Source organism: Trichosurus vulpecula, chromosome 4 (genome assembly GCF_011100635.1).
Source record: "Trichosurus vulpecula isolate mTriVul1 chromosome 4, mTriVul1.pri, whole genome shotgun sequence".
Classification (NCBI taxonomy): domain Eukaryota; kingdom Metazoa; phylum Chordata; class Mammalia; order Diprotodontia; family Phalangeridae; genus Trichosurus; species Trichosurus vulpecula.
Genome location: NC_050576.1, coordinates 320,563,306 through 320,570,488, shown reverse-complemented (window position 1 = coordinate 320,570,488; position 7,183 = coordinate 320,563,306). Strand labels below are relative to the sequence as shown.

General features: G+C 39.1%; 1 pseudogene; it reads left to right on the top strand.

The window, feature by feature from the left end:
* Window positions 1-5,093: 5,093 nt before the first annotated feature.
* On the top strand, window positions 5,094-6,456 carry LOC118848103 (annotated as a pseudogene).
* Window positions 6,457-7,183: the final 727 nt, after the last annotated feature.

Here is a 7,183-nt window from a genome sequence, read left to right as displayed (position 1 = left end):
CTAGCTAGGGGCCAGAGCATGTGGACAAACAGAGTTAAGTCCTATTTTCAGGGAGGAAGGGAATGAGCACTTCCCTTGTTCAAGGCACTATGCTTTACAAATGTTATCTCGCTTGATCCTCACAAGAACCTTGTGATGCAGGTGCTGTTATCACCCCTATTTTACAGATGAGGAAACTAAGGTAGATAAAGATTAAGTTACTTGCTTAGGCTCACATATCTGGGTAACTGTCTGAGGCTGGTTTTGAGCTCTATATTTCCTGATTCCAGGTACAGAACTCTATCTACTATGTCACTTAGCTCCATTATGCCTTTGTGAAAATCAAAGATTATAATAAGCTATAATGTATCCTTACACTTAGGCCAAATAGTGTAGTAGAAAGGAAGTCACATAAGTCCTAGATCTGACACCTACTGGTCATGTGATCTCAGGAAAGTCACCGTCTCTGAACCTTGGTTCCTTCATATGTACAATAAGGCAATAAATAGTTATACCACCACTTCTCAGGGCTGTTGTTAGGAAAGAATAAACTGTGATATTTGAAATAAATTTGAATTATGTCCATTATTCCAATTTTTCAAATCAACACTTACTTAATATTTAATTTTCTTTGTTCTGAAAATAGATATTATACAAATTTCATCTAATAAATCATCTAATGGATTTTATATATAAATCTTAACCATTTCTAATACACATAAGAAAGAATTAGTGAAAGAATCAAGTTTAAATATAAATATAAATATGGCTTTCCTTTGGGCTATGTCTACTAAAAACTTACCCATTAAAGTTAAGCACAAAAGAAATCAATAATATAGTGTATTTGAGGATAAGTTCATATGTTGTATTGATCATAATTAAGAAGTCCAGAAACAGAAAAAATGGAACAATGAGAGTAAAATGCTTATCTAAATGATTCATCTAAAAAACCTGATGAACAGCAATTAAAAATAATGAAATGAGGGAAATTTGAATAATAGATACTTCCTGTTCCCAAGTTATTTGGGGTATCTAGGGAGGACTAGCACCCCTGGTACAAGGGCTTGCCAAGAACTTTTCAGGGCTGCTCATCTACCTTTTATGTCCACCTTCATCCAACTCTCAACATTGGTTCCAAGAAGCTATAGGACATGCAGCTGCCACATTCTGATAAAACCATCTTGATGGATGGGTTAAATCTGGCTGAGATTAACTGACAGGACTCAAACCTGTAAATGAATTAGGGGATTTTCTGCCCCATAAATGGGAAGACTTTTCCTGGCAGAATGGGTGAATGAGAGCCATTTGTTCCAATGTCTGTGAAGTTGGCTGTAGTAGGCACTGTAAAGTGCTTAGAGCTTGATCAGACATTCAAAATACCAAGGTTATCTACTGCATCTGGGGCCATCACCAGTCATCTTGACTTTTGTTCTGCTACTGGATTTCAATAACTCTCAAAGAGAGAGTGAGGCTGATGACTATGCAGCTCTGCCTCACTTAAATCTAATTCACACTCAAGTCAAGATATCACCCATGATGTCAATGGTCCTTTTCAAAAATGAAGGACGAACAACCTTCAATTTCCAGGAAGTTCCGCAATTCCAAAAAAAATGTTGAATACTGGTATTAAGTTGAAAATTGTTATATCCTCTCAGGTAACTTTAAGTTTTCAAAAGAAGGCAATGAAGGCCCTAGAACTGTGTGGCCCCCTTGACCTTGCAAACCAGCCCTCTACTATAGTCATGAAATTATGTGAGAACTATGATGAGAGTTGCATAGGAAGGAGAGGTATAGGTGGATTGAAATCTGTATCATTAGAAATAATAAACTGATAGGATCACATTTCCGCTGAAGATTATTGGATGACGATGATGATGATGATGATGAGCATAATCTTGAACACAGTATCTTTCTGAAATTTTGTTTTCTCGTCTATAACATGAATTGCTTGAAATAAATGTCTCTGATAGCACTGCCAGCTAAAATAATGGATGATTTTGTGAAAAAAATGTTGGTTACCACAGGTAACATGATTGTGTTTTAAATAATTATATTAGTACAAAAATAATGAAATTTTAACTCTAAAAACATTATAATATTTTGACCTGATAGTTATCTGAGCATAATGTATATAATCACAGGATCAGAGGGTCATAGATCCAGAGAGGGAAGTGAATACATTGCCCATTCAATCCAAACCCAGCATAACCCACCATTTTAGATGATAATAATGAGGCCCAAGAAAGCTAAGTGATGAGGCCACATGGGCAGTATGGAAATCAGTAGAGTGAGGTAACCAAGGTTAGGGGAGCAGTTATATAATCCAGACATAGAAGCTGTGTTTAGAACCCTGCTGAGAGATAGAAAGAGAGAGAGAGACGGACAGAGAGAGAGCAAAAGAAAGCGAGAGAGACACAGAGAGAGAGACAGAGAGAGAGAGAGAGAGCACATTAAATGTTTGCTATGTGCAAGACACTGTATTAAGAGCTTGAGAGAAAAACACAGACAAATAGACAATCCCTGACTTTAGGGAGTTCATATTATAATGGGAGAAGAAAACATATGAAATGGAACTGAAAGGGGAAGGAAAATTTTTTGCCTGGAGGTAAGGTCAAAAAGGCAGCTAGATGACTCAGTGCATAGAGCTCTGGACCTGGAGTCAGGAAAACTTGAGTTCAAATCCAGCCTCCAACACTTATTAAATACATGACCCTGGGCAAGTCACTTAGTTTCTCATTGTCTTTATCCACTGAAGCAGGAAATAAATGCAAACCGCTCCAATATCTTTGCCAAGAAAATGCCATAAACGGTATTAATGTGCTATGACTTATAGGATCAGGAAGACTTGGACACAATTAAGCAACTGAACAACAACAAATATCAAGAAGTGGTCAGGAAGTGGCAAGAAGTAATGAGCTGCTGAATGTGGTTTTGGTGTGAGCATGAGCATGATTGGCATGCTCAACAGAGCATCCTCAAATAATACTTTCGGGAAGAACTCACCAATCATAGGAGAAGACTGTAGACATGGAGATGTTGCCCACCTGAAACAGGATCCTGAGTAAAAGTGCTTGTGTGTGTGTGTGTGTGTGTGTGTGTGTGTGTGTGTGTTTGCGGAGCTGGAGTGGTCAGGTGCAAGGGGTCATATGCTGATGCTGGTTTGCTGCTACTTGCTACTATTATGAATTTGGGCTGGGCTGTAGTTATCTGGGCTGTAGTTATCTAGAAAATGAAGGACTTGGACTAAATGATCTTAAGGTCTCGTTCACTTCTGCAATTATAGGATTGTGCTGCTTTCGTATCTGGCAAGCTGGGTTAGAAGTGGAATGACGCAAACCCTAAGGGAAAATATTTATAAATCCAATGAAAACCATAGATAGCTGAATGTTATTTATATTTTTTGAAAAGGAGACATTAGATAAGGAACATTGAATGTGCTGCACTTGAGAAAGTAAAATTTAGAGTCATTTTCCAAACTGTTTAAACATCATGGCCTAATGTATAATGAAGTGTGAAGCATCAGGATGCTATTACCTCATATACTTTTATTCCTGGAGGCACAGATCAAAACATGTGAATTCTACTAATCATCTGGCTGGCTGTATGAAGTGACTTTATGCAAACTTAACAAAATGCAAAGAATAGCACACTATAAGAAGTTAAATACCTTTGAATGTTTGAAAGGTTATAGCCAATAATTTACTGCAGGTAATGCTAAAATAATGTGACAATGGTAAAGGGAAATAATCCCTCCAAGAAAGTGAAGATGCAATCATGGTTGAAGAGTATTGGAGAAAAAATAAAAGAAACATTGGTGACTTATAATGGAGGAGGCTACTAATCTCACCGTTGCAGATATATACCTCCTTTCCTTCTAGCAAATTGGAAGGAGGCTAAAATAATGTGAACTCAAGCCCCTATTGCATCTCTACACATAATAAGAAAGGGGAGAGAAAGGAAATAATGTGATGGGGTTGCTGACTGAATAGAGAAGATAACTTCTTATTCATAGAGTTGGACTTTTTAGGTTTGAAAATGGCTTATATCTTAAAAGGAGACAACACACAAAAAATATTCTTCATTCTAGACTAGACCTGGAAATGTAAAAAAACATATATACATACATATATATATGTGTGTATATATATATATATATATATATATATATATATATATATATATATATATATATATATATTCCAATTCTCAAGGAGGGAGCTGAAGAGCAAAGTATGCCGATGCTAACCAGAGAGAAGTATAATAGTAAGAGCAGATGCTTATGTATGACACTAAGTGAGTTCTGCTTCCAGGAGACAAGATAACGTAATAAGAATTAAGTTGCTCTTGCCCTCATTTATTGACCTCTTAAAGCCCAGAAAATATCAGCCCAGGAAAAGCCCTGGAAGAGCTGAGCCAGCAGAAAGATGGGATATAGCAGTCTTATAGCCGAGGAAGTTTGGGGGATTAATGGGAAAGGACCCTCTTCCTCTGGAGGATGGAGAGCAGTAAAGGACAGGAGGTATCCCATTAAGTCAGTGGCAAGCATCATCTCAGCAAACCAGGAGGAGATTCTAAGACCCAGCAGGTAAGCACCAACACCAGGACCCCCTGAGTGCCACAACTCAGGCAGGGGACCTGGCAGAAACCAGCTCAGAAAACCACCTCTTGCACCACAATTCTCCAGCCTCCAAATCTCCTGGTGCTTCAGCACAACTCTGGGAAGCATAATTCGAGGAGGCACAGCTGTAGGCTGGCAGAAATCTTCCAGCAGTCAAACATTCAAGTGCAAGGCCTGGGCAAATAGGCATCCCCAGGGACAAGATTCCCCACCCCCAATCTGAGAAGTAAGGAAAAGCTCAAGAAGGATTTTAAAAGTCAAATAAGAGAGGTAGAAGAAAAACTGGGGAAAGAAATGAGAGATATGAAAGATAGAGTCAATAGCTTGAAAAAGGAAGGACAAAAACTGACTATAGAAAACAAGTTCTTAAGAAGTAAAATTGACCAAATGGAAAAGGAGGCATAAAAACTCAATGAAGAGAACTCTCTAAAAAGTAAAATGGGCCAAATGGTAAAGGAAGTAAAAATCTAATAGAAAAAATATTGTTGTTTTTTGGCCAATCCAAAATGGCGGTGCAGGAATCAGCTGCTCAGCTTTCCATGACCCTGAAGGTGCAAGAGTATCCGACCCTCAAGGTACCCTATGAAACACTGAACAAGTGATTTCGAGCTGCACAGAAAACCATTGACCGAGAGATTAGTCACGTCACCATAGTAGTCGCAGAATTAGAAAAAACATTGAGCAGTTGTCTTACTGTTGATTCAGTTGTTAGTCTCCTAGATGGAGTAGTTGAAAAGTTAAGTGTCCTAAAGAGAAAGGCAGTCGAATCGATCCAGGCTGAGGATGAGAGTGCAAAGTTGTGCAAACGCAGAATTGAACACCTTAAAGAGCACAGCAGTGATCAGCCAGCAGCTGCCAACATGTGGGAAAAAAAAAAATGCATGAATCGCATGATGGTGGAGCATCTTTTGCACTGTGGCTACTACAATACAGCAGTCAAACTCGCCAGGCAAAGTGGCATTGAGGACTTGGTGAACATTGAGATGTTCTTGACAGCCAAAGAAGTGGAAGAATCTTTGGAAAGACAGGAGACTATGACTTGTTTGGCTTGGTGTCATGATAACAAATCAAGACTCAGGAAAATGAAGGGCTGTCAACACGAGAGTGAAATGAAGACGGGATGCAAAAGTAAATCGGCCAGTGATTCCCCTAGAGAAAATGATGATCTTGTTATGGAAACCCTAAAAAGAAAACCAGAATTGAGCTGTCTGGAGTTCAGCCTCAGGATTCAGGAGTTCATTGAACTCATTCGACAGAATAAGAGACTGGATGCTGTGAGACATGCAAGAAAGCACTTCAGTCAAGCTGAAGGCAGTCAATTGGATGAGGTTCGAAAAGTGATGGGAATGTTAGCCTTTCCTTCAGACACTCATATCTCTTCTTATAAGGATCTTTTGGACCCTGCCCGATGGAGGATGCTGATTCAGCAGTTTAGGTATGATAATTATAGGCTACATCAGTTGGGGAACAACTCAGTCTTCACCACCACACTCCAGCCAGGCCTTTCTGCCATAAAAACACCACAGTGTTATAAAGAAGATGGAAGTTCAAAGAACTCAGACTGCCCTGTGTGTAGTAAGTCACTGAACAAGCTGGCCCAGCCTCTGCCCATGGCCCATTGTGCCAACTCCCGGCTAGTCTGCAAGATTTCCAGAGATGTCATGAATGAAAACAATCCACCCATTATGCTACCAAATGGATATGTCTATGGCTACAATTCCTTGCTTTCCATTCGTCAAGATGACAAGTCATGTGCCCAAGAACCAAAGAAGTTTTCAACTTCTCACAAGCTGAGAAAGTGTACATCATGTAGATCCCCATGGCCCCAGGATGGAGTGCCAGTGCCAGCTGGAATGGGACACAGCATAGGGGGTGCCCTGCCTCTTTAGGCATGGCCTTGTATGGCGAAGAAGCATAATGTGCCATCTTGAGGATCAGACCTGTCAGTGGCAATGTTGTTTCTTGCGAGCAAAGATCAATGAGCAACAATAACTACTCTTAGAAAGAGAGGAAATATGACTTAATAAGTTTGTATTTGAAAACAACATTTTGATTGGTAGGATTTCATAACATAAGTCACAAATTTGATGCTTCTGAAAAGTACTTTAATCTTTAAAAATAAATTTTCTTTTAAGGATGACTTAAACACTGAGGGACCTTCAGACCCACTTAAAAATGTGACTCAATTCTTTTCCCCATTTGTTTTTCCAGTTATTCTCCCTTTTTGCTAATGATCATACATGGAAAAACAAGTGGGTTTCTCCATGAGAGCTTCTTGCCTTCTCTGTTGTGGATCCTATAGAGATAAGAGTGCAGAGTTTAAGACATTGCACTTCCAGGGATGTGATGATCATGAAATGATGACTTCATCCTAGAGTCAAGCAGAAGTAGTTTGTTCCAAACAGAAGCTTAAAGATGCTGCCAAAATACCAAGAAAACATAGCATGGCAAGCAAACCAAATTGCTTGTTTTTATAGACTTCCAGTTTGCCCTCCTTGTGTGAAAGTCTTTCTAAAGTTCTTAGTTATATGCGTAGGGGTTAATACCAAATCATTAGTGCTACTGCCTTATTTCTTGCTTTGAGAA